At 49.6% G+C, this 26,234-nt stretch overlaps 1 protein-coding gene across 3 annotated transcripts in view; it reads right to left on the bottom strand.

Moving 5' to 3' along the window:
* pdzrn3b (PDZ domain containing RING finger 3b) overlaps positions 1–26,234 on the bottom strand; it is an 87,511-nt gene that overhangs the window by 29,605 nt on the left and 31,672 nt on the right. The window contains exon 1 of one of the 3 annotated variants that reach the window (XM_068594987.1): positions 13,483–13,496. The exons of the other annotated variants lie outside the window; for them this stretch is intronic. The gene's annotated coding sequence lies outside the window, so the exon portion shown is untranslated. Of the gene's footprint in view, positions 1–13,482; positions 13,497–26,234 lie in introns of those variants that run through there. 3 annotated transcript variants of the gene reach the window in all.

Here is a 26,234-nt window from a genome sequence, read left to right as displayed (position 1 = left end):
GCTTCCGAGCCAGTGGACGTCCCTCAGCCGAGGGAGGGGGAAAAAAAAAAGAAGAAAAAGATTGATTTTTGCCGCTGAGTGGTAGAGGTAAGGAGGTATTATGTGCCAGTCACGGCTGGCTGGGCTGCCAGCTGGAGGGAACGGCTGCGGACAGCAGATCACGCGGGGAGAGGTCTCGGAATAACACTAACAACTCTGAAGATAAAAAGCTGAATACAAAAGCAAATTGTAAAGAAGAAGACTGGAAACGTTGGTGGATTTTCTGTCGGGAGAGTCCGGCAAAGCCGGTAGTAACTCAGCCGCAGAAAACACGAGAAGTGATGACGCCGGGGAGTGTTAATGCACTGATAATGGAGGCCTACAGAAAAAAAAACAAGCAACATGTGATCTTAAAAGTGCATTTGCCGTTAGTTTTAGACTGTGGCTGGTATATACACACACACACACACACACACACACACACACACACACACACACACACACACACACACACACACATTAAGTTCATAACAAAGGAATGTCTCAAAAAGCTCTCAAACTTGTGAAGACTAAAAAGGACGCTCGCGTTTTGATTTCAAAAGATGGGATTCTGCGCCAAAAGCTCAGACGACTGCTCAGTATTAGCAACCTGAGCAAAATGTTTGGAGTGGAGTGTTTCCAGAATAATTGTGCAATAGTAGGATGGTAGGACGATCTTCTGAAACAGCTTTTAAGAGCAAGGCCGCTTTGCACTGAAACAAACTTTAATTCGTTAAGTGTAAGCACTTTGAGGCGGAGAGTGCCGGTGCATTCAGTGGCAGAGGGACATCTGGGCACAGCTCTGACTTCATATTAAGTAAAAAAATAAATAAATAAGCAAATGGATGAATGTGCAACTTGAATAATAATTCATCACTTATTTTGCAGACTGACAAGCAACCATGTACGCGAGCTCAAATCACAGTAAGCTAGACAAAAAGAAACTTGCCAGTTCGCACTGCCTCCGAGCCAAAAGGGTGGAGGACGGCTGGTGGTCTGAGCTGGACAGGCCGATCAGATCTCAACGCGGGCACGGGAGAAGCGTATTCATGCCAGGTGTAGATGTAATGAGGTTAAATCATACATACGTGCACTAGATGCGATGCACATTTTAATGCAAAGTGGAAAACGGTGGAAAAGTGTCTCGCAAAAGAGATGGGAGGTAAAGGAAGACGGACACTTTTTCAGAAATTGAGAAATAAATGATGGAACAGCTGGACACGGGCGAAGGATTTTCTATTAGATTCAGCTATAACGACCTTGGTGAAAGTTGTTTTTTTTCTCTCTTCAAGAACACCTCTGTGTGTGTGTGTGTGTGTGTGTGTGTGTGTGTGCGCGTGCGTGTGTGTGTGTCGATGGGATGCCGAAACTGTCAGGCAGGCAGCGTCTGAGACGACAGCAACAACGAAGCAAATGCACATGCCGGGCAAAACCCCCGTCACCAAGGAAACGCAATCTGCCTCTGACCGTCGCCACGGAAACCTGCATCCCAAAAACAAGGAGGGCTCTCTTCAAGGGACGGTGTCACTCGCCGTCAGAACGGGCGTTCGCCAAATAATAATAATTGCAAATCCAAAACAATTCAAGATTACACAAACGCGGTGAACCCTCTGAGGTCACGTATGATAATCAGAGATAATCCTTTCCAATCGGCGGGAAAGGAATTTGTTTGCTGAAATATCACTAAATGTGCCAAGAAATGCTAATTCCGATGTTTTTTGTTGTTGTTTTTTTTGGTTATGAGAGCCCGCGCTGCTTGGGCACGCTCGGCCACGGCGGCCGCTCAGCGCCAGCTCAGCGACTCACAAAGTCTCGTTGCGCAACCCGGAGCCGGGCCGCGAATGCGTCCGGCGGGCTCTAATGCTGCGCTTGATGTGCGTAACAAGTACGCGGGTTCAGGTGAGCTGGCGCTTTTGTTCCCTTCGGTAATGAGATTATTGGTTCAGGGGGGAGTTGGGAGGGGCTGAAGGATGGCTGCGCTGCAGATATATATATATATATATATATATATATGAAAGGGAGGGTTGGGGGCGGAGATTAACTCCTGATTACATCACAAATATGCCCCAATCCGCCGTCCTCGGCCAATCCTGACATGTGGATTGTAGAATCCACCCCTTGTGACACACACACACCAACACCCACAACACACACACACATCCATCGCTTGCATTCCGACGGGCACCGACCGGGGGGGGGGGACAACAACAAACAAGCTTGCTCATGCAAAAACATACAAAATAAGTGAAAGCCTCACAAAGGAGAGAGGGGAGCGAGAGGCCACGGAGAGTTCAGCCGCCATCCAGACTAAACAACCCACAGAGAGCTGCGATCACTTGATCTGCACTCAGTCAGGGCGGTCGTGTCACTTGAGAGGGGATGGGAGGAGATGTCCAGCTCGAGGGGGGAGGGGGAGGGGGGGAGACGACCGGGGGAGGAAAGGGGGGGGGGGGGTGTTACATCAACAAGGTCAGACCTTTCACGGACAGCTAGAAGGAATGAGTGGAGGGTTGCAGTGAACCACTGGGGCTCTTTAAAGTGGCAGGGAGCTTGTTCAGAGTGAAGTCCGATGATGGTGTCTGGCAAGAGCAGTCCATAGCACTCTACCCGTCCGGAGCATCTCGCAGTGCATGCTGGGGGAAACAGACCGTACAATGCAGTGTGAGAGTAGGCTGTACATGGTTCGGAGTGAGAGATCTTCCCTGATGATGAGCAGCAAATCAGCTCTCATCCTCACAAACCACCAACTTTCCTGGAGCACGTTTGATGATCGTCAAACACTTTCGACTATCTTGTTGAGAGCAGCCACGGAAAATGAAAATAAAAAATATCAAGCAGTTGGGAAACTTTCTGAGACATCCGGGTTTTCTTTCTATAAAAAAAATAATAATTAAAAACCACACAAAGCAGTAACGAGACTGAAGGGTGGTGGGAACAAATAAGGGGCAAGGAAGGAAGGCTATTTTCCAACGAGCGCTCTGAGGGGAGCTTCTGAAGAGTCACATCGCCACCTACTGGTGATCGCTATACCGCCTCGGGGAGTGAACCCTGCTGATGCCGGAGCGGCAAAGGAGCATCGCACACGTTCAAAGCTTTCTTGCTTTGCCTTTTTAATGCCGCGCGCGTACATGTTCAACTGGGAGGACTGGGGGGATTTTTGCAGATGGTTGGGTGCCGGGGAAGCACAATCAGGAGGAAGAGGAAGGGGGAAGTGGAAGAGAAACATAAACAAGTGGATGGACACAAAGTGAGAGTATGAGGGGGCGTGTTAGCAAACATGGGAATTTCAGCTTCAACAAGTGGCCTAATCTGCGGGGGAGTGTGTGTGTGTGTGTGTGTGTGTGTGTGTCTTGGGGCGCGGAGGGGGGGGGGGCAATGGTGTTTACCTGCTAGATTCTACAGCAGGCCATCAATCTCAATGTGGGCCTCGCACCGCCCGCCCCCTACTCCTTCTGGCATTTCATCACTCCTTCTGTCCTCCCATCAAGTGCCTCTCCGACATGTCTGTGTGTGTGTGTGTGTGTGTGTGTGTGCGGGTGTGTGTGCGGATGTTTCAGGAGCCCAGCTGGTTATGTCGGCGGTGGGAGGAGAGGTGGGAAGGAAAAGAGGGAAAAGGAGCTCGGGGAGCCGGAGCCATGGCTCCAGTCTGGCATGACTCAGGCTGGGTGCATCCATGCCCCGAAGGGAGAACACACAAAAACATGTAGCAAAAAACACACACCTCTCACCCTCTGTAATCAGTGTGTTCAGACGCTCTCACCCCCTCCACCCCCTCCCTTTTCAAAATCCCCCTTTCAAACAACCATTTCCATGTCTCTCAGCCCAGCTGCTCGGAGGGGTAATAACGGCAATGACAGGAGGGCGACTGGAAAAGCATTAGTCTGTTTTTGCAAAGAGGAGAGAGAGAGAGAGAGAGAGAGAGAGAGAGAGAGAGAGAGAGAGAGAGAGAGGGGGGGGAGGGAATTGAAAAACAAGACTCCTGCTCCAGAAGGCTCTGCTGCGACCGAGGGCCAAAAAATGTGATGCCCGGGAGAGTGCACGCACTGGGCGACATAAGAGTGGGTGGGTGTGGGGGGCTGAGCATTTTACAGCCCTAGGGGTAGGGGGGGCGGGGGGGGGCGGGGGGCACCTGTTTAAACAGCCAGAGCTATCCTGAGGAAATGAAAAGGTCCATCTCTGCAGAGCGGCGCGGATCTCCGCGCGCCAAATCCCTTCCACTTCCTCGCTATCTTCTATTTCCACAGCTGGCTCCAGGACCGTCTCTTCCCCCGTCTAATCGGCACTATCTCGACCCGGCACAGAACCCTTCAAAATATATAAAATAAAATAAAAATATGCCTCGACCCATTCAGGTGGGAAATTAAAAGCCTTGGATGTCGACAAATTTTCCACGGGGCGCGCGCGCGCGAGCGAGCGCCACGCATGCCTCTGTAACCAAAAGTCGTGGGCCATAAGACGACTTAGAAGTGGGTCGCAGTAATTGTTTTACTCTCGCACGCAACGCTCCGGTGAAGCGGCGGAGGTCGAGGTCCTAAACGGAGAGCCCTGGGCGGGTGGGCGGCGGCGAGCACAGAGACCACGCGGCAACGTCCTCGCTGGGGCCGCCGCTCGCGCCGAGGCGCGAGATGTTACTCAGGGTTAAGCCGGGTTCCAACCCTTCACCTTCATGACCGTGAGGCTCTGTCGGCGTTGTTTCCAGACAGCAAAGAATGGCTGCGTTACGCAGCGCTAATATATCATTGTGTATTGTATTGTATTCATTTGTATTTGGGGCTCCCCGAACTGCCGGAAACTAGTTCAGTTTCTCTTGCACAACTTCGCCCCGAGGCGAAAGCAAACGTCTTCCAGGCCGCGTGTATTAACCTTGAGTCTCGGGCCTTATCAGCAGACGCAGACTCCTGGCGTCGGAGGGCGCAGACAGAGGTACCTGGAAGCAAACACCACCTTTAACTGCACCCAGCGCCATGGACGGAGACTCCGGCAGAAGGGGGAGGGGCCAATGAAATACCTGACAACGGAGGAACAGCCTGCCATCGCTTCTTTTTACGAGCAACTAATGTACTCCCATGCCTCTGTCCGTCAGTACCGGCGTCCATTTAGCCCCCTCAGACCGACTCATCTGATGACTCATGGAGAAGAGGAGGAGGAGGAGGAGAGATGCTGCTCATTCATTGTCATCTCATCGCAGGTATACAATCTTGAACCTTCGGGTGTCAGAGAGTGAGAGGATGCAAACGATCGCAGCTCCGGCTGGTCTCTGGCTTGACATGACAGCAAAGAGACACCCCACCTTTTTTTTTTTTCTTCTTCCATTCTTCCTTTCTCCCCCCCCTGCGCTCCCCCTGGAGCTTTCACCAGAAACCTCAAATTACACCTTTCAGACGAGTCATAAATCAGAGATTGTTGGTTAAATGCTTTTGTGTCAGACATAAAACAGGAGCATGACAGGTGGCAGAAAAGATAGTCAGCGAGTGACACGAAGGGGATGGAGTGGAACTGCACGAAAAAGGACTTCACACAGCGACCGAGGGGCAGCATGCTCCCTTTCCACCGAGGGACTCGTCCCTTCTGGCACGCCGCTGCCTGATGCAAGTGCGCACGGTGGCCACCAGGGGTCGCTCCGACCCTCCACTGTCATGTGAGGGCAAGGCCAGCTGGACGGGAGTCAAGAACGATGCTCACAGGACCGAGCCTCAGTCCAGATACAAAGAGCCGGGCCTGCGAGGAGCACAGTGCCAGCGGGTCGACGTGCGCTCCTTTTGACAGACACACACATTAAATGCATATTTTTAGGGCGCATATAAAAGCTTTATAGAACCGCCACAGCTGGCACAGACACTTGTAAATCCCTTCTCATTTGTGAAAACATCTGCTGGAAATATGCCTTTGTCTTGGGGATTATTACTGAAGTACAACTCCAGAGCTCCTTTGGGGAACAACGCGAGGGATAAAGCAAACGGAGAACAACACATTGTTGGAGTGGGGGGAGGAGGGGGGGGGGGGGCACGCTCGGGATGGGTTATGCAACGGGCCACACCTGAGAAGAGGGAGGGAGACAGAGACACACAGAAACGCACAGCTCCTTGCTTCACATTTAACTCTCTCAGCAGATGTCGGTGACAAATGTATCTCTTTTATTACGAGGGTCCAAGAGAACAGCAGAGAGCGTGGGAGGCGGGAAAAGTAGAGAAATGGAGCCAGAAAGAAATAGTAAAAGGAAATAATAAAAGAAAAAATGAAAACGGTCGGATGTTTAAAGCCCTTTTGCTGGTCCCACAGGGCATTGCAGGAGAAGCAACGGCACAGAGCTCACGGTTGACTCGGTCCATCGCGGGCGCATTCGTACTTTTCCAGCAGGCAGACAGGAAGCACCTGGGTCCAAGGGCCCGAGAGTGGAGGTGTGTGTGTGTGTGTGTGTGTGGGGATGGGGAGGGAGGAGGTCGGGTGGGACCCCCCCCCCCTCCCTCTGGCCCCACCCGATGCGACACATCATCAGCTCGACTTGAATGATCTTGCACCGGCTCCGGAGCACTAAAAAGCGCTCCCTGGCCGGCTGCGCGTAAACAAACAAGCCTCCTCTGCAGGCGGCTCAGGGGGAGAGCGTGCTTTCATTCGGCTTCCACCCTCAGGCGCAAGAAAGCGGCGCGTCGGCTCTGAGACCTGCCTCTTTACACTAAAACCTTCAACAAACTAAACGCTTCTCCCTCAGCAGGGGCTTGCTATCCAAATGGCAGAGAGCTGCCGCTGGAAAGAGGAGCGGAAAACAAACAAAAGGAAAAGGGTTGTGTGAAGACTGATGGAGGTCTGTTGGGTATTTCTTTTTTTTGGGTGGGGGGGAGGGGGCAGCGCACATGTAGGTCGCGTTTTTCTTTCGGTGACTGTGCGGCTGCTCCCGCTGGGCTCGATGGGGAGCGAGGGGCCGGCCACAGCAGCCAGAGGCGAGTGGCCCAGTGTAAACAGCTCATTGTGGCCGGCGAGCAGCGGAGGAGTAATTACCGCCGGTCACGAGAAGATGGATAGAGATTTAGAAAAAAAGGGAAGCGAAGAAGTAGATGAGGATGCGGGTAGGGGGTGGGGGGGATGTGGGGGCGTGGTTCCCGCCCTCGCGTCGATCGTTATCGAAGAAAGATTCCCAGGGAGAGCGTCACACGGAGATCCCCTAAAATCTGGGAAAAGGAAAACACTCCGTGCAGGAAATGGAAACGGCAGCAGCTCGACCTTAAAAGCGAGCCCTTCGACTTACGTCGTCGCTCCCGATGCCTTTTCTGCTCGTCCTCGTCTTCGCACAACAAAGGCCGTTATCAAACCCCACAGTGCGAGCCAATTAGCGGCTGTTTTTCTTTTTCCGTTGCAGCATGCGCACCTTGATCTGAAGTGAAAAACAAGTGAAAACCACTCAGGGGGATGTTATTCTTTGAAGGAGCTTCCAGAGCCGACGATAACGGGTTACTCTTTAACCCTGGGTAACAAGTTACAACTCCTGTGTTGAATGATAAAAGAGCCCCTTTGTCAAACATTCCTCCGAAACCGTGTTCGCTCGCCGGTTCACCGCGGGCCACGGGCTGATCCAGAGTGTTACTGCTCCGTTGCTGCATTCGCATCGGGGCACGGTTGGCTTCCTAATTGATCAACCGTTTGATCTATGAAGTTGTCAGACAACAGTGAACAATGCCCAAAACTATTCTTTGAGTCAAGGAGAGGTTTTGGCTTGTTTTGTCTCAAATCAGGCAGCCAACTACAGGATTAAGACCGTGTTTTACGACGTCTTTCTGTGTCATTAATCCACCGCTCGGTGCCACACATGCCCTCATGCATAGTTCAGAGGTTGGGACTCCCCCTCCGACTAACGACTCTTCCTCTGATCCCTGCTAGGCCTTTCCCCGAACCCGAGCTCTGATTAACAAATTAACGAGCTCTGGTATTTATCCGGGCCTCAGGTAGCGGCGCAGGAGTATGCGGAGGATTAGTGCTCTTTTATACCCGGATTACACAGCACTTAGCACCCCCTCCCCTTCCCCCTTCTCTCCCCCCCAACCTCCCTTGGCGGAAAAGCAAAATAGGCGGGATTGATGTGCGTTTTGTGGGAGTCGGGAAGAGAAGAGGAGAGGGGAGGGGCCTCAGGTGTGCCCCCTCGCGGATTAGCGTAAAGCTCCTGGTAATGAAAGAAGCGATGACCGCCGCTCACCCGCGTCGCCTTTGAAGTCTGATCAGACAGGGGAATAAAAGGCACCCACCTCCTCCCCCCCTCAAAAAAATAGAGCCCGAGAGGATCAGGATCCACGCACAGACTCCCAGAGGTCGGCGCTGTTAAGGTGGACCAGGATTAGACTCACCCGACCTCGAGATCTCTCCGTCTCTCCCTCGCCACTTAGCCCCCATACAGCCTGCCTGCCGTCGCCCCGGCTAATTGAATTAGATTTTCCCCATATTAGGAGCAAAAGAGCCAAAAGACAATGGTGACGAGGGGAAAGTCTTCTGGCTGCTGATTGAGTTTGCCAGTTCCAAAAAGGTCAGACTCTACAGCTGAGGTTTAGTGCTGCTACTGAAATTGCAGAGAGACACACAGAGAGAGAGAGGGAGAGAGAGAGAGACAGAGAGAGTGAGGAAGAGATAGACAGAGAGCGAGACTGAGAGAGAAGATGTGTGAGAGGGTGCGATACAAAGTCTGGGTTGATCTGCGTGTCCTTTTCTCTTCTTCTAGCAAAGCAGACCGAAGCAGACAGGAGGAGAAGGTCAGGATGAATTCTCCCATCGCCCACCTTGTACACATTAAATGAGGATTCTTGAAAAACCAGCGTGAAGACTCTGAAAGCCGGGGCTCGCCGGCGGGGCAGCGAGGGATGTCACTGATGGACGTGTCTGGTATTGTACTAACAAGCAGCCGGCGGTCCTGTGCAGCACACTGAAACACATACGCACGGGAACATATTGTACGCTGCACGGACACATTACGGTACTGCTATCCTGGCAAAAACCCTCCATTGACCACAATTATCTCCCCAACCCCTAACCTCACTTGGTACAGCACGCATATAAATCCATTTTATTTATAATCCCCAAGATTTTAATATTAAAATCGTTTTTTAATTTTATTTCAAAGAAATAGCCATTCAGTATTTTTGCATTTAGCCTGAGCTTCTCTATCGTACTTTTAGTTATGAACTGGTGTATTCTGCCACAGTTGCCATTCCTAACCAGTAACCACAAATAACTCCAGATCAACCGGACCTTCAATCTTAAAGAATTTATTATTAGCCTTCATTTGTTATTTCATCTACCTATTTTAAATCGGTACTACTCAAACTGTAAAAGCTGACTCTGAGGGAGGCTTCTGGACATTTGAGGTAAATACATTTTACAGATGACGGCATCAAGGTCATCTTGGTTTGGACTTGGAGATCTGATGTTGCTAACAGCAGGCCCTGCCTTTTGAACTCGGTCTGTGGAGCTGGAGGTTACCAGGCGTAACGGGTCTGTGGGAACATGCTATCAAGTTGCATTCTGGGAAACGTAGGATACAATGCTCTTGGAGCTTTGCCTACAGGGACAAGAAGTCAAGAAATCTTGGCATCCGCTGCATACATTTTGATTATTAACACATCTATTGCGACTCCCTGAAGCTTGAAGAACAATACTGAATCACTAGTATGCCTTAAACATAATAAACAGGACTTATTGCTAAATATTTACATATTTCAACCACATGCAACCATAAAGAAAACATAACTCTAACACGCCCACCACGACGGTATAACCTAAACATGACATCCAGCCATGAGGACAGGAAAGGTCCTCACTCCTCTCATATTTGTCCGACGACTTATGGTCCTCATAAAAAGGCAGAAAACAACATTTTTCTCTCGGAGCAACTCCCACCTGATCCAAAAGCTGGGCTCTGTTGCTACATCGAGGGTTTAAAACAGTGTGAAGGATCCTCTGACCAATCCCTGCCCAGAGGGAGAGGAATGCCCCCGTGTGTGTGAGCTGCCCTGGGGGGTTTTACACAATGCACTAGCGGAGGATTTGTATCCAGCGAAACAGGGCTCCCTCCAGCTGTGCTGCGGTCCAGCGGGGTTAAATTAAAAGGCAGTCTACATAGTGTTGGCCCTCTTTGTTAAACCCTGGAGGGATCCTTTACAATAGTCGGGCTCATTTTCAAATGATCTTCTCCGAGATAAATGTCAGTGACCCCGCGTTCGTTTTCCAAAAAAAGCTTTAACTAGCAACGCTCGGCTGACTCTCGAAGCTGGATTTGGCAGTTTCGAAGGGTGAAGCGGCATCTGAGCCAGATTCGTCAGTGCGCTGCCAGCCGGTTACGACTCGCTGTCATTCCACTATGCCAAGGCGCTGCCATCCTTCACCCTGATGAGCCGGAGCTGCTAGCTCAACACGAGCCGAGCAGTAATCCCCATTGCTCTGACCCTTCGTTAAAGTCATCAGCGAATGCGCGAAACCACCCCCCACCCTCCACCCCTATACTCCCCCTGAGCATCTTCACTTGACCTCTGGCTGATTGAGGGGATTTGGAAAGCGAGACAGAGAGCGTAATGGAGGAGAAACTGAGAGAGAATACGAGAAAGAGGTTTATGAAGAACACATGCTTCTTCACAACCCGAAGGAGAGGGCTGCCAGCCGGTTCGTCATTGGTCCTGTAGACGAAGCACAATCAGAGCGGCAGATGGCACTGGTAGCGTGGAAGTGTCTGGGAAGGAGAGGAGGGATGCGGAGGAGAGGTTGGGGGTAAAACAAGGTTCATTATCACCTCCCTCTGTGTCACATCCTCCCCTTTCCATCGTCATCCGCACCTCTCCCTCCTGGCCTGATAACGGTGCATCACTCTCCCAGCACGGACTCTCGGCTGCCGCAATTTCGCAGCGCTCCCTCCCCGTCGGCGTGTCACCGACACGTTTGGCCCGCGGCAAATTAACGCCCATCTCAAGTGAAACACGACGACAAGAAAAGTTCTCTCGACCCCCGTTTGCCACCCCGAGGGATTTATTTCAGATGTGTGGGCGCGTGTTCTTTTTTCTACATTTTCTGCGGGTAAATTAATTCAACCCATTTGTTTGTCTTCACGCGGGCCTTTTTGCGACGCCACTGCACTCCTCCCACGGTGCCAACTGCATTTGAAAACTCAAACACTTTGCCTGCCTTACTTGGCCAAACCCATTCTGGACACCCAACACCGGCCTGGATTTTATCAGTCCAAAAGAGGGCCGAGCTGCCGATGTGATGTTTTACCTCGGCGGCTGCATCCCTCTTTGTAACCTCCCGCTCAACCCATCACCCATGGTGCATCTCTACACCGTCAGCCCGGCCAACACCAAACCGCACCAACAGCCCGCCGGTAGATTGCGCGGCGCAAATATCTTTCGCCTTGACAGCCATGTTGCTTTTGACCTCCCGGAAAATTACAAATTTCAGATAATTTCATTGAGCAAATGCGATCATAACTGTTTATAAATACTGAGGGGCACCTCAAGCCCTGCTCGGTTGTAAACCCAAAATGCAATTGAGGGTTGTTAGCAGCCAAGCGAGGCTGAATGTGATCCCTATCTGAGGTCGTGACTGCGCGGTTGTGTGTAACGGAGAGCAAGTGCAAGCCAGCAGAACTATCGACGGTTAAGGATGTGTGGTCTGGCCAAAGTGGATGAAGGTTTGGAAGGGAAATGAGGTTGAATGCGAGACTGCACAACACGCTCTGTTCCTCGCTCCCAACGGCCGGGCTTGGCTGGCCCTCCGGGGAACCGAGTTCAAATGTTTCTCTGCAACCGAGGCACCGAAATACGCCCTCGACGCGGTTTTCGGGGGGGGGGGGGGGGGGTGACGCAGCTGTTTCTTCTCAAGAGACGCAAACCTAATGGGCTAAACAGCGATGATGTCAGTCATCGCAGGCAGCGCGCGGACGGAGCTTGGTCGCGGAGGAATGTCCCGGGGTTTGAAATGCGGTGAGATCAGAGGTCAAAAAGCAGGATATGAACAAGGGCTCGTTACAGCTCAAGTGCCGGGCTCTTGCGCTTGGCACCTGGATGGAAAGCCGCTGCGTCGCGGTCAGAGCAGCAATTTCCGCTTCTGTTCTTGAGGCTGCGCATGGACGGCACCGTCGGGATTTGCCGCCCGCGGCCGCGATACGCCGCTGCGTCATCCTTGCATCTCGACCAGCCACGCTACAGTGCAACAACGCCTTTACCTGCTGGTTAGAGGAGGAGAGTCTTCAGTTTGACTTCTGTCCCGTGGTCATAAACACTGCAAAACCGCAAGGAGTGAGCCAAGGCTTCTTTATTTGCTTCCCATTTTTCCTCCACGTCGATTTCTCCTTTGTACTGCTTGTCAGATTCCTTCAACCGTCTGCCAACACCACAGACTCAAACTCTTTCCATTGTTGACTCGGTTCGTTGTTAATGATAAGAACGTCTTTCAGCTTGCCCACAATGTCAGAGTAAACACGCTTATCTTGAACAGCGCCTTGTCATCCCCCACCTCCTCCGCTCCCTGTTGCTCCCAGGATGTGTCTGAGGTCGGGGAAAGGCAGGTGGGTTATGTAAGCAAGAGTCATGGGTTTACACCGGTGTGTGTGTGTGTGTAGGTGCTGATGGAGGCGTGTTTCAGTCGGAGATTCTGAGTGGTCTTTCTCCTACTACAAGACACGCGCACACACACACACACACACCCACCCCTTTAGATCTCGCCGTCCCGTCTGGACCGATACAGACAGTGTTCTTTTTCAAAATCTAGACACTTACAGCTGACACTTTCATCCGGAGAGCCATAAAAAGCATTACATTTTCACATAACCCAAAGAAGCTCTGGCAAAAGAGTGAAATAAGAGCTACAAAAAAAGACAAAAAGGAAGTCTGGAATCACTCCTAAAGACCAAGTTGTATTTCCTCTCTGAACCTCGCTCCCCTCCATCTTTGAGCCCCGGGGCCCTTAGGAAGGATTACAGCCAGTGTCACTCATCTGTTTACCTCTGCGCTATTAACTTGTAATGTAATCACACGCTCCCGACTGGAAGTTACTCTTTAGCACTGGCTTAAGGATTATGCAAAGGAGGCGAGTCAATACAGGTTAAGTCTCCATTATCGCACAGCCCATACTCGCCTCCTGGCGCCAAATTGCCGCCGGTAACAGCTCCATTTGTGGGCGTCTGCACAATAGGAAAAAAGAGCCGGGGGTGGAGGGTGGACGCGGCGTCGCCTTGTGCCTGCAATCAACGGCCGGGTTTGACTGACGCGCGGCATTATTAGCATGACACAGGCTAAGGAATAGAGCTCCCAGATTACAATTTACACGCTATCTTTTAACGCCGCTCAAGTCAAGAGCCTGTCACAACAACAGGTACCCTGGGGATCGCACTCTCCCTCTCACACACACACAGACACACACACACACACAGACAGGGAGGCGATGTCAGGGAAGGAGGGGGACAAGATAGAGAGCCTAAAATCGGGACACTTTACTTACAGGGTGGATCACAAAGGCTTTTGTAGTACAGGGAAATCTTTCTTACCTGCAGAGAAAGAGAAAGAGAGACAAGACAGAGACTGTTAAGTGTATTTCGTCAACGCAAGAGTGTTCCTGTCACTTGCCGGCCAGTTGCTTCGGGTTCACTCTCATGTCTCTCAGGGAGAGGGCGACTGGATGTCCATATATGGCCACGTGGGTGCTCCTCAGACGGTCTCTGTTTAATAACAAAGGGCCTGGTCTCAGCTGGTTGGGTATAATTCCTCCTCTTGCTCTCTAGTTTTATCTCTCATCTTCAACACACGCAAACACCACAGGCCAATGTACGGGCATCACATGAGTGAAGTTTGTGTGAAAACTCAAATGTAAGCTCGTAGTTATGAATATTGCTGAGTACAACTCATGCCATCACCAGAATCACTCATTTGCTACCACGCTGGTACAACTATTTCTTGTATTTATTCTAGTGCTACCAACATAAGTCGCTACTGCTGTTATTAAGTAGTAGTACTCTTATGATTAACACTACTTGTACGACTGAAACTGCACAAAAGGGTGCAGCTTCTTCCATTTCAAGTCTGCATTATTATCCAGTATTGCTGTCCATAGCTGTAAAGTTTTAAAGGTGATTTAGGTTGTAGCGTACAGTTTAAAGCTGCACTCATTGATATTTTCGTATCATGAATGGATGACATACGTGTGATGGGAAAAGAGGGTCACCTGACGCTGCAGTTTAGCATTTTTCCAGCTAATTTTTTTAGTTTTAAGGCCTTCAGCTTTACTGCATTGGTTCACTTTTGTGGTGAAAGAGACGGATATTTCCCTCAGTAGGGACCAAAAACAGAGCAAAAAGGAAAGAGAGAGAACGGAAGACCTGGCTTCATGAGGGGAACAGGATCCCAACTTCAAATGAAAGCCAGTGCTGCGTCTCGTCTGTCAGATGTGTAGATAAGCAACGACTTGGTAACATGTTTTCTACAGCTTTGTAAAGCAGACAGCATGTCAACGTTGTGTCGTCAGCTTGTTGCATTGCCACTAGTCCCCCAAAGAAATCGGCTTTGGGACATTGATTATTTTTTTCCTCGGAAAACAGTACGATCCTTTTTATTATGTTGCTGAAACACATGGAAAGTGCATTTCCGAATGTTACATGAAATAACTTTTTTGTTTGGAGGAATTTCTAAATGTACGTTCTCCCAGTACATAATCATGCTCATGTTGGTCGCTTCAACGTCACAATGCTACTGCACAGCAAACAGTGGACACACACAAACACACGTCTACACACACATATATAGAAGAGAAAGAGAGAGAGAGAGAGAGAGAGAGAGAGAGAGAGAGAGAGAGAGAGAGAGAGAGAGAGAGAGAGAGAGAGAGAGAGACTCCTCTTAATTCCCTGTCTAATTACTCGTCCCCGGCTCACCCCAGGTCAAAGACCCTGCAGGTCCCACTCTAATCTGGCTCCTCTGCCCACTTCAAAGGGCCCTGATTACAGGGAGGAGAAGAATGAGGTGAGAGAGAGAGACAGAGGGAGAGAGAGAGAGAGAGAGAGAGAGAGAGAGAGAGAGAGGGAGGATGGAAGGATAGAGGAAGAGAATGGAGCCACAGTGGAGAACACACATGTCTGTCTTTGAGCTGTCTGCCTTGTGAGGTGCGTCTAGCTCAGAGGTGTCAAACATACGGCCCGCGGGCCGGATCCGGCCCACCAGCCCATCCAGTCCAACAGAAGAATATATATATATATATATATATATATATATATATATATATATATATATATATATATATATATATATATATATATATATATATATATATATTAGACTAAAATTAGCAGAGCTGGGATTCAAACCTCTGATCTTCTGCTAATAGGACTGTCGTGCAAGCCATTGATCCACAGTCACAACTGATGTGAGCACTGACATTATTGTGTTAGAAGTCGTGAAACATGGCTCACGTCATGAAAGTGGCGTCACAAAGCGAGGGAATCTGCAGAGGAGAGCCGAGGCAGATAAACTGAGTCCTGATGTCTGAATGTTTGGTCTTTACGTTTGTAGTTAATTGTTGAAAGACCTCAAAATAGACTTTATCATCTAAAAACCGTCACCAATGATTTAAACACAGAGAAACATTGTCGTTAATTATGCGTTATTATGCTGCGATTTCACTGGTCTGGCCCACTTGAGATCAAAATGGGCAGCGTGTGTCCCCCTAAAATGAGTTTGACACCCCTGATGTAGCTGAAGCTCCTTCGCTGGCTTTAGCTCAGGAGGCCTGAAGCCATGTGGGACTCCGCTCGGATCTGTGCGAGGCACTTTCTTTTCTTCTTTTTTTTTTTATTCTTTCCATTGTCATATAAAACAAACTGGCAGACTAATAATTCTCAGTGCGGTAATAAAAAAAAGAAACAAGTAGACAAATGTAGCATAATAGCGGCTCTGTTCTGTGAACATCTGTGTGTGTTTTCCAATCTTCCACTGAGACGGTCTCCCATCTATTACATGACTCTGAGGAGCCAAAGCACCAAGAGGAGAGATAAGGAGAGGCTTTGTGAGTGCATTTCCCAGAAGAACAGACTATTATTATTATAACCCTTAGCATGAAGTACAGTACAACGTGTCCACCTTGTTCGAGGGCTTTCATTTGACTCATACGTAGAAACTAGCTGCCGCATATTTGCTAATTGCCACTTTCACATCTTCACATGGGTTTTATTTTTTTGGAGTGCATCCAATAATGTCTGGTTTTTTTTTTTTTTTGGATGGTCTCCTGGCACCTGCCTTTTCTTTCTCCAGGCGTGGCGACAATCGCCGCTCTTGCTTCATATTTTATTCACCGCAATTCCAAACGAACCAATTAAAATTTGTTTCCTCCTTCTTCTCTTTTTCGTCCGGGAAACATTCTCCCAGGTGTTCATAAAAGCAAATGAAAACCGATTTTGTACAAGTTAAATCACCACGTCAGATCCATCAGGAGGAAGAAGCCAAACGTCTCCGCTGAAAAACGGAGGATAATTGGTAAAAAGAAAAAAAAAGAAGAAGAACATTACGACTTTTCCAAAAGACGGTGCAGAAAAGACTGAATGAGAAGTGGATCCCACTGGCGCACTATATATTTCAGCTCAACAATGCTTCAAGTTCTCTAATGTGGACAGGTTTTTTCCTTCTTTTTTCGCCCTCTTCTGGAGCGTCTGGAGCGTCTGGAGGCCCGAGAACACAGCCAAAGTTATAAAGTATACTTTCAAAGCTGGAAGAAAAACAGATGAGGGAAGTGAGGGAGAGCAGAGGAGGGAGTGAGAGGAGTAGGAGGACAGACATAAAAGGCCCGAGGTCGACTCTCTCTCTTTCCCTCTCTCTCTCTCTCTCTCTCTCTTTCCCTCTCTCTCTCTCTCCCTCCCTCCCTCTCTCCATGCCGTGGATGATCAGCGGCTGGAATGAGGCCGGCCGCTGGCTAGACTCGTCTGTCCACAGGTTTAAATTTAGGCTGGATCAGACGGCCCTCGCCCTCGCGGCCAGCCAGGCGAGTCACTCGCGGAAGCCATCGCTGACCACATTATCATTTCTCCTCACCTCTCGGCGAAGGGAGGACGTCCATAACTGGACGTCACTCGAGGACTCTGTTTGCCCCGGTTTGTCCGCTTCACGCAACAACGCTGACCGCAGAAAGCGGATGAATATGCAAATGTGGGACATTAGAGTAACTCCACGTGTCACGTTTCGATCGACTACGGTGTGAAATTGGGAGCACATTTCCTCGCCTACAAATCAAAATCTCAACACTGCGTACACGTTATACTTTCTAAATTCTACCACATTTCCACTGCACGCCAAAAAAAACAAACAACACAGGGCGGCTTCTTTACCCGTTTTTTCTTCTTCAATGCAGAAAAATGTGAAGGAAACAAATATAACAATCGCCGGCGATAAACAACTGCCCAATATGATTCTGCAGCGTGCAAACTGTTGCATCGGAGGTGATGATGTTAGTGACGGCATCATCAGAGCCTCCGATGGGGAAAGTCTTCTGACCAGCGTTCAAATCAGCAAATAAAGTCTAATTGTTGACTCATTCAGGTACACATCTCTTTCCAAGAACACAAGTATCTGTTTACAAGCCCTCTCCCGCTCTCTTCCTCTCCCCTCTTGCAGGCTTGTTGTCCACATTATGCACTCTTCTCTGTAATTGCGACTTATTATGCCGGAGAGATAAGGGAGCGACCAAACGAGGACACCGTCGTTCCGTGTAAACATTTGGATGTGATTCTAGCTCGCGCTTTCTTTGCTGTTTTGTGTCAGTGTCTAATGTTTGTCTCTGTTTGTCTGCGTGTGTGTGCGTGTGTGTGTGTGTGTGCGTGTGCGTGTGTGCGTGTGCGTAAACCTCTGACGGGAGACGAGCCGCGACCTTCTCGACAGCAACTGAGGAGAACAGACAGCGTGGAGTCTCTGCAGCTGTTCCTCCACGGCCGCAGAGGGGGAGCTTTTAATTGAATGTGAATGCAAGTTGCAAAGGCTTTTCATTTGGCCTTGGCTGGAGAGACACACACACACACACACACACACACACACACACACAACACCATCTCACCTCACCCCGCCGAGTGTGTGTGTGTGTTTGAAGGGGGGTTGAGGGGAAGACAGCCCCCGTCTCATCCACACCCCCCACCCCCCCTTAGACTCACACACACACACACACCTTTAATTACTAGCCATGGGAAAGCTGGGAGAACAACAACATTTTACAGCAACAACAACGACGAGACATTGTGATGTGCAAAGATCAAGCTGCAACATCCGCTGAGCCCAGAATCAAATTAGGGAGTGCAGACCCAAAAAAAAGAAAGAAAAGAAATGCAGAGAGGGGGGGGAAGAGAAGACGACGGAGAAGAGAAGGAAAAAAAAAGAAAGGACGCTCAGCTGTATCCTTGCGTAATGAGCAGCGGGACGGACACGTGATTGGCTCCAACACAGCAGGCAGGGGGTGGAAGTGTGTGTGTGTGTGTGTGTGTGTGTGTGTGTGTGTGTCAGGATATTTGATCAGCGAATGTCAGCTATTACACGGCATGTCGATCCGTTTAAAGATGCAATTGTGTGATTTCGCTTCGACGGCTTGTGACATGGAGCACCCGAGGGAGGGTTCAGACCCCCCCCCCCCCCACATCCCTCAGTGCGGGACCTCAGTGAAGAAGAACGCTTTTTGGACGCGGCACCTCACGAGACCTGTGCGATCGGCCCACGGGCCTCCATTGCGCTCGGCTGTAGGCAAGGAGGGAGGAGAGGACGGGCGGTTACCGGCACGAGATAACTACGACTCCCATCAGCGCCTCGGACTCGGCTGACTTGCGTGCACTCGAAATACGTGCGGACGCTCGGCCAGCTCCGTTTGCTTTCCTCCCAGAAATATGGGACTGTTTAACATCCCTGATGAGCCCAGTTTGTTGTTGTTGTAGGGACCCCCTCCTCTCTTTCTCCAACTCCAACCCGCCTTCCCTACTACACATGTGAGTACACACACATAACCACACAAACACAAGCAGACAGGCGAGAGTTGGGGGGGGGGGGGGGGGGGGGGGTCGGGCCTTGTGTACCCATCCATGAAAAGCACACATACTCGGCGCTCCTCCACACCGCCGGGCCCCGGAGACAGAGCACCTTTTCAACCAGCAGCGCAGCACTAACTCATGGGTGCCGCAGTTAAACTGCCTCGGGTGGTGTGTGTGTGTGTGGTGGTGGTGGTGGTGGTGGTGGGGGCACGGCAGTGGTGTGAGGGCCAAAGGCGTGTAAACGCCAGACGACAATGAGCCGACTGACCGGAGTGCACGCTTCTGTCACTCAAGCGCTCTTTACGGCCCTGTTCCCACAAGCCGCAGAGCCGCGCTGGAAAACAATGCGCTGTACTCTGCGTCGCTCACATTCTGTCAAGTCGGGGCTCCGACGAGTGGAGGGATGTTGAACTGGAGCAAGTAAAGAAGGAGACGAAAAAAAGAGAAAAAGAACGAAGAAAAAAAAAAAAAAACCTGCGCATGAACTCGGTGGAATGCTGCCCCGCTCGACAAAGACGAGTCTTTGAGGAGTTTTGGGGGATTTTTTCCCCCGTCACTTTTCCTGCAAGAAAACTTTATCGCTAAAACAAGCTGTGGAGAGAAACATATCATCTTAAAATCCTTACGAGGCATTTTGTTTGGACCCTTTTTGCGTTTCTTTTTTTCTTCTTTCTTCTAAATTACATCTGGAGATGTTTAAATGTCATTAAAATATGTGCCGGCTGAACAGGGTCGGGCTCAAATTACAGCCCCAGACCGTGTGGGGGGGAACATGCGCGCTCGTCTACGGCGTCGATCCTCGGACGCGACTCCGTCCGCGCGACTTTTATCGGTCGAGCACTTAGGTGTGAAAACCCGTTGGAAGGGTGGAGGCGAGCGCAGATCCAAATCGTGTTTCTCTTTGTAAATTCACGAAGACGAGAGCAGGGGGGGAGCGAGAGGGCGGAGAAAGCAAAGAGAGGCGGCGGCGGCGGCGGCGGCGGGTGGAAATGGTTCTGTGTGAGTGTCTGTGTCCGGCCCTTGCCAAGAAAAACAAGGCCTGAGAGACGCTGGGATCTGATTTCAGCACGGAGGCATGGCAGGAAACTGGTTCCTCTGGGTGGAGGGGTTGAGGTATAAGGGGGAAGAGGAGGAGGGGGAGAGCGGTTTGCTACATTTCATGTCCTCCAAGAGGAAAAGAGACAGAGATTTAGAGGCAGAATAGCCGTCCCCGCCGCTCGCCGCCATACCCGGGTGATGCACGGTCACCGGTCCAACCCCTTAACCGGTAACGAGTATCACGGGGACGTGCCCAACGGCCGGGGCTCGCGAGGGTCCGCGCAGTGTCCCACCGAGAGGCCAGCCCGGTTAAGAACCCCCCTCGCATCTGCATCCGGGACGCGAGCACGCTGCCGGAGAGCCGGGAGGGACGGCGACGCAGCACATGTGCGGAGGATTAGCGGCGGCGACGCGGCCCCCTTTGGTGCGACCCGGGCTCCGTCCACATTAATGCGTCACGCGAGCGTTCACCTACACGGGGCACGTGCGTGACGGGGGTAAACAGGAAGAAGCAGATTTTCTACACACTGCAGTTGGTTTAGTTGCAGGCGAAACACTGCGAAGGGAGGAACAGCAATGGAGAAAAGAGCGAAGGGAGATTTCTCCCCTCGGACCGACGGCGAGGTCCAATCGTCCTCAGAGTCATGTGATCGGGGATCGGCGGGGGGGGGGGGGGGGGGCAGTTGAACTACAAGTGGAACAAGAGGCAGGAGGATGAGACAGAAATGGAGATGATGTAAGGTTCTGTGTCGGTAAGGTGCGCTGAGGCTTCTCCAGAAGTGAAGAAAAGTTTGTGTGACGGGGGGACGGGGTGTTTGTGTCAGAGGTATTTTCCACATAAACAAAGCAAGAGCTTTTGTTATTCTTGCGCCACATTTCATCGGAATTTTAACCAGAGACTTCAGAGTCCGAAAAGTTTGCAGGAGGAAAATTGAAGCTCCACCAATAAATCGCCTATAGGCTGAACATCTGAAATGTGTCTGTTACAAAGAACCCCGTAGTTGTCAGACTTGTTTTTTTCTTCCTTTTTCTTCCTTTAATTCACTCAGATATCAATATTGGAACCAGCTTTCAAAAACCCGGACTGTGAAGACAATAAATACTGTGTAAATAAAGAACAAAGACTACTTTAACAAGAATCTGACCGGGCGATCGATGCCCGCTCTCAGTGGCACGGTCCAGTGAGTTCACAGAGGTGGTACAAACTCTCATTATCAAAAATAAAATCACTTAACGCAAAACAAGTGTTAGCATGGAGCGCTGAAACCAACTGTGTTCTCAGCGCTCGACACGTTTTCTAACAAAGCCTTTTTTTTTTTTTCCTTCATTTTTCCACACACAAAAAAAAGGCAAAAAAAAAAAGCCAAACTCCTCAAACGTTAAACCCTGTCAAACACAAACAGCGAAACGAGAGCTCGGGCCGCGAGAGAACGCAGTTTAAATTCAATGTAACTGGGATTCAAGCAGTGGAGTTGCTTCAAATCCTCATTCCCTCCACTTGGAAGATAAATCACTCACCTCAACGAGCGCTAGCGCGGATCACTGGAAGCAAACGCAAAGTCAGATTTAGTTCTGGTGCTCTCGTTGCACAAACTTGAGCTGGAAACGGTTGGAAATCGATTGATACTGGGCAGACACAATACTAGTTTTGGGCAAGTACCAACGCAAAAACTTTCTTTTTTTTTTTTTTTAAAAAGGCAAACGCTAAATGGTCCACATTTACATCCTTAAACAGCAATAGATTGGTTTTGAACAAATGGATTTGGCAAAAAAAAAATTGCTCAAGGCAGCCTTCAAAGCATTTTTGGCACTCGTGTGTGAAACGCTTTGATACGTAACGAGCGTGGAGCACTAAATATGAGCCACAAATGTTTCCAACTAATATCCGGGGGGGGGCCCCCCCGTGTGCTGGAAAACCCCAAAACACAAACACTGGGGATGGGTTAGGAGGCAGCAGACACAAACAGAGCCCAGCATCAGGTCCCCCGCCCCCCTCCTCTATACACGGGGCAATGCCAGGGTGGAAGTAATGACACCCCATGTGACCAATCAGGGTGATAAAGAGCAGGGTCTGCTGTGGGCCGACGGAGCACAGCTGTGGGCGCAGCTGTGCTCCGTCGTCAGGGCGGAGAGAGAGAGAGAGAGAGAGAGTAGGAGAGAGCAAGAGCGAGAGAGAAAGACAGCCATGGTGTCCTAGAATAATCCCTCTTTAGATCAGAGCATCGACATCTCTGACAGATCCATCACTTTGAACCCGGACTTTGTCGCCGTGTTTCCAAAAATTCAACTCTCTCTGTTCCGCTCTCTTCTCCGCCCTCTCTCCGCCCTCCCTCCGCCCTCCCTCCCCCCTCCCTTGTGCCGGCACAAGGCCTGCTCAACACATTAGCAAGATATCCTGTTCTGACAGCAGCTTTAGCCCAAATCCAGCCATCATGAAGAGTTATGCCATGGTAGCGAGCTGCGGATTTGGGAGACATAATACGACTCTAACCCAGAGGGACCCGCGGGGAAGCAGAAGAAGGAGAAGAAGGAGGGGAAAAAAATAAAACGGCAACAATGACGGAAAACTGGAGGAGCCGCGTCGTGCTACTGGGTTTGAATGAATTTCTGTCATTTGATCTGGAATCGGATTAAAGACGGAGGCAGAATTTCTCGGAGTGATGCATACGCTTGTGGAAAATGCATGTGATATACACACACAGCGATTTTTTCTTCATGTTCAGTCCCTTCCAGCTGAAGTTCACTTGAAAATAAAAAATGTAATGTCTGCAAGAAGGGTCAGATTATTCCCCCCCCCGACACCTTAATGCGGTGCCACATAATTCAAGGAACCTAGAACCGAGGGGGAGCCCGAAAACGTCACTCCTTTTCATTTGTTTTATGAGAGAAATGCAACTCAGTACAAGCTGACATGATTGGTTTTGCTCCTGCTGGCCGCTCACACTGTCGTCCTTTTCGCCCTTTAAAAAAAAAAAAAAGGAAAAGGAGCACTGGCTTTGTTTATTTTTCTCTTGCCTTTGTCCCTCAGCCTCCCCTCTTGCCTTCCTCGGAGCGCCGCCATCTTGTGTACAATCTGACCAAATTAAGATAGAGCTGCAGCTGGCTGACAGGCTTTTCTTTTCTTTTTTTGTTTGTTGATAAAGTGATGTGATGTTTTCCTCCGTGAGTAAAACTTTTTAAAACACATAACGAAACAAATCGATAATGTCCCGCGTTACTTTATCTGAGGGGCGGCCGTGTTGCGTCCCGACTGGGACGTTGTAAATGGAATCTGCTTAGACGGATGAATCTGTTGACGCACACCGTGTCAACTTTAAAAATGACTTGCTTGCCTGCTGAATTTTTTTTTTTTTTTGTAAAAAAAAAAAGGTGCAAGATTTTCAATGTCCTGGTTTTCCCCCCTCAGAAAATGAGAGTAAACCTGGAGTGCATCTTCAGGGCAATTACTGTGATTGTGGTGTCGGTGCTTTATTCGAAGCGAGGTCATCGCCGGGGTAAACACGACCTGATTACAAAACACCTCTCTTCCTGCTGAATCTTCTGATTTGCCTTTTTGGACGTGGAACCGATTTTGCTTTATTTCAGATCATCATCATCATAAACAGTGCACCGCGGCCGCAATAACAAACGTCTCCTTTTTTTTTTCATTTTTTTTTTCAATCAAGCCGAGAGAGAAAGTGAATAAAATATGAACGCCGTGATTTTGCAGCCACTTCACGTGAGCGACACATCGGCCAAAAATCGAATGAATCGAGGTAATGAGAGGCGGCGGGTGGCCTCGTTGATTCAATCAGCGAAGACGCAGCGTCTTCGCCCGCAGGCTCGGGCGGTACGACAGGTTTACACAATAAAGGCCTCTTTCAGACCGTCCCGAAAAACAAGCAGCGCTCCTTCGGTGGGTGCGAACGTCATTCTGATACTCGCTCATGACCGACTCCGCACCGTCCAAATCAGAGTTTACGGAGGACCAACTGTTGCACACAGAAACGGGATTCTTGTCAGGGATTTTTTTTTCTTCTTCTCTCTTTCTCCCAAAGGAGCTGACACAGCTTCAGACCAATCACACAACAGGCGCTCTGTTGTACGCTTGGCGAGCTCCCGGCCGCCACGGGGCCTCACTGGATGAATGTAGACCTTTTAAAGAGTAAACCACACACACACACACACACACACACACACACACACACACACACACACACACACACACACACACACACACACACACACACACACACACACACACAGTTGGAAAAACAGTGTGTGCACGTATAAAAAAAGAAATCTAAACCCCATGTCACTCGCGGGGATGTTTGGATGTGAGCGACTGTCACGTAAATAAACAACACAAGCAGGACCTAAGCATCCGCACACATACCCACACACACACACACACACACACACACACACACACACACACCGACGGTGTCTTGCACTGCACAGCGATCTGGACGAGAGAATACTTCAAACGTTTAGACAGGGCCCTCTCTCACTCCCTAAAAGCAGGCCTCCGAGGTGTAAGGATACAAATGACCTAATCCAGGATAAACATATAGCCGGGGCGGTAGAAGAAGGTTTATATGTCTGTGCTGTATGCAGTGAACAGCGTGCCAGTGTTTTAGGAGTGCAAACTACCCAGCATACCTCCTCCTACTTGCGTCGCGTGCAAATGGAATACCGACATCTGAAAGAGTCGGCTATTAATAAAAAGGCCGTTTATGAGCCTCTTGGATATGTTGGGTCTTTATATATATATATATATATATATATATATATATATATATATATATATATATATATATATATATATTTTTAAACTCACTCAGCACTTTAGTTTATGCAGGTGTTTATCAACATGAATCCACATGAAGGCATGCGCAGGCCGGAGATGGAGTTTCACTGCGGTGCGTGAGCTCATCAGGGCGATCAGTTTCCTCGAACGTTAATTGCCCCGACGCTCCCGTGCCCTCTGAGCGTGGCGGCGGGGTGAGACGGATCGGGTTTTTTTTTCAATCGCACCAAATTAACGGCTGATGTAGAGCTCGCCTTTCGAAAGGCAGAGTATCGCTGCCAGGCCCTCATGTCCCTCCTGAGAGCATCAGCCAGAGACTTGTAAGTGCAGGATCGGTGGGGGGGGGGAAAAATGAAAAAAAACAACACACACCCGGGTGTAACAGGCATGGAGACAACTCGCTCATGACGGAGCGCTGTAGTGGCACCTGTTCCCGGACCAAAAACTGAACCGCACCTGGACGCAAACATGTCATAAATGTGCGTTTTAAAAGGTTTGAAAGGAAGACGACTTTAAGGACAGAAACCAGTGAAATTTAACACAAAACAACGTCCGATTGCAAAATTACAAAGTTGAGGTTATTGGCAATAAAACCCTTGCACAATTGAAAACATTCAAAACGTTTTGTTGCTACAGCCCGGTTCGACCTGTAGCTCCCGGTGGCTAATGTCGGCAAACGTTTGGGTGGATATTGCTATCTGCTTGTCATTTCTTCTTTGTTTTTGCAATCTTCAGTTGGGATTGTGTGGCCATGGTTCAGTTAAAAAGGTGCACAGACTCGCTTTCAAAAAGGGACGGTCTGTAGGATTTTGGGGGATTTATTGGCAGAAATTCAGAGCTAGGTATGTAGACGAAGTTGCCCCGCCATGTTCATGCAGTGTCCCCGAATGTACAAACCAAACTCTGGCTTTAACAACGGCTTTGTGTGTTTTAACGTTACCGGAAGACAACATAGTTCTACGACACGCTTGTTAACGGAGGGGTCAACGAAGGGGTCAATTTGCAAGCTCACTGGATATCGCTAAATTCCTACTTACTTCTGTCCTCGATTTCATGGATACTTACAACCAACTGGAGCAGAGAACACGCAACACGTGTGACAGACTTAGCACCAATCTCTACAGCTGTATGGGGCGCTCTTTTTTAAGTGCCTCTTTGGACGATTGTTCAGGTTTTTTTAACCAAGAAGCTCTGCTCTCTTAATGATAATATGTCTGGCTGCCCACAAGTGACCAAGGGTTTTTTTTTTTATTTATTTGTTGTATCGTTATCGCCAATCGACACAAACAAAAAGGCAAAAAAAGCCTCTAGATACTAACACTTATATTGCTAAGTTCCAATCGACGACATCCATTTTTTTAAATTCTTCTTCCAAAAGCACTGCTG

Source organism: Clinocottus analis, unplaced genomic scaffold, assembly GCF_023055335.1.
Source record: "Clinocottus analis isolate CAN_PGR_092001 unplaced genomic scaffold, fCliAna1.0.p SCAF_3, whole genome shotgun sequence".
Taxonomy (NCBI): Eukaryota; Metazoa; Chordata; class Actinopteri; order Perciformes; family Cottidae; genus Clinocottus; species Clinocottus analis.
The sequence above is the reverse complement of the archived record's forward strand: the minus strand, read 5'-3'. Positions and strand labels throughout refer to the sequence as shown.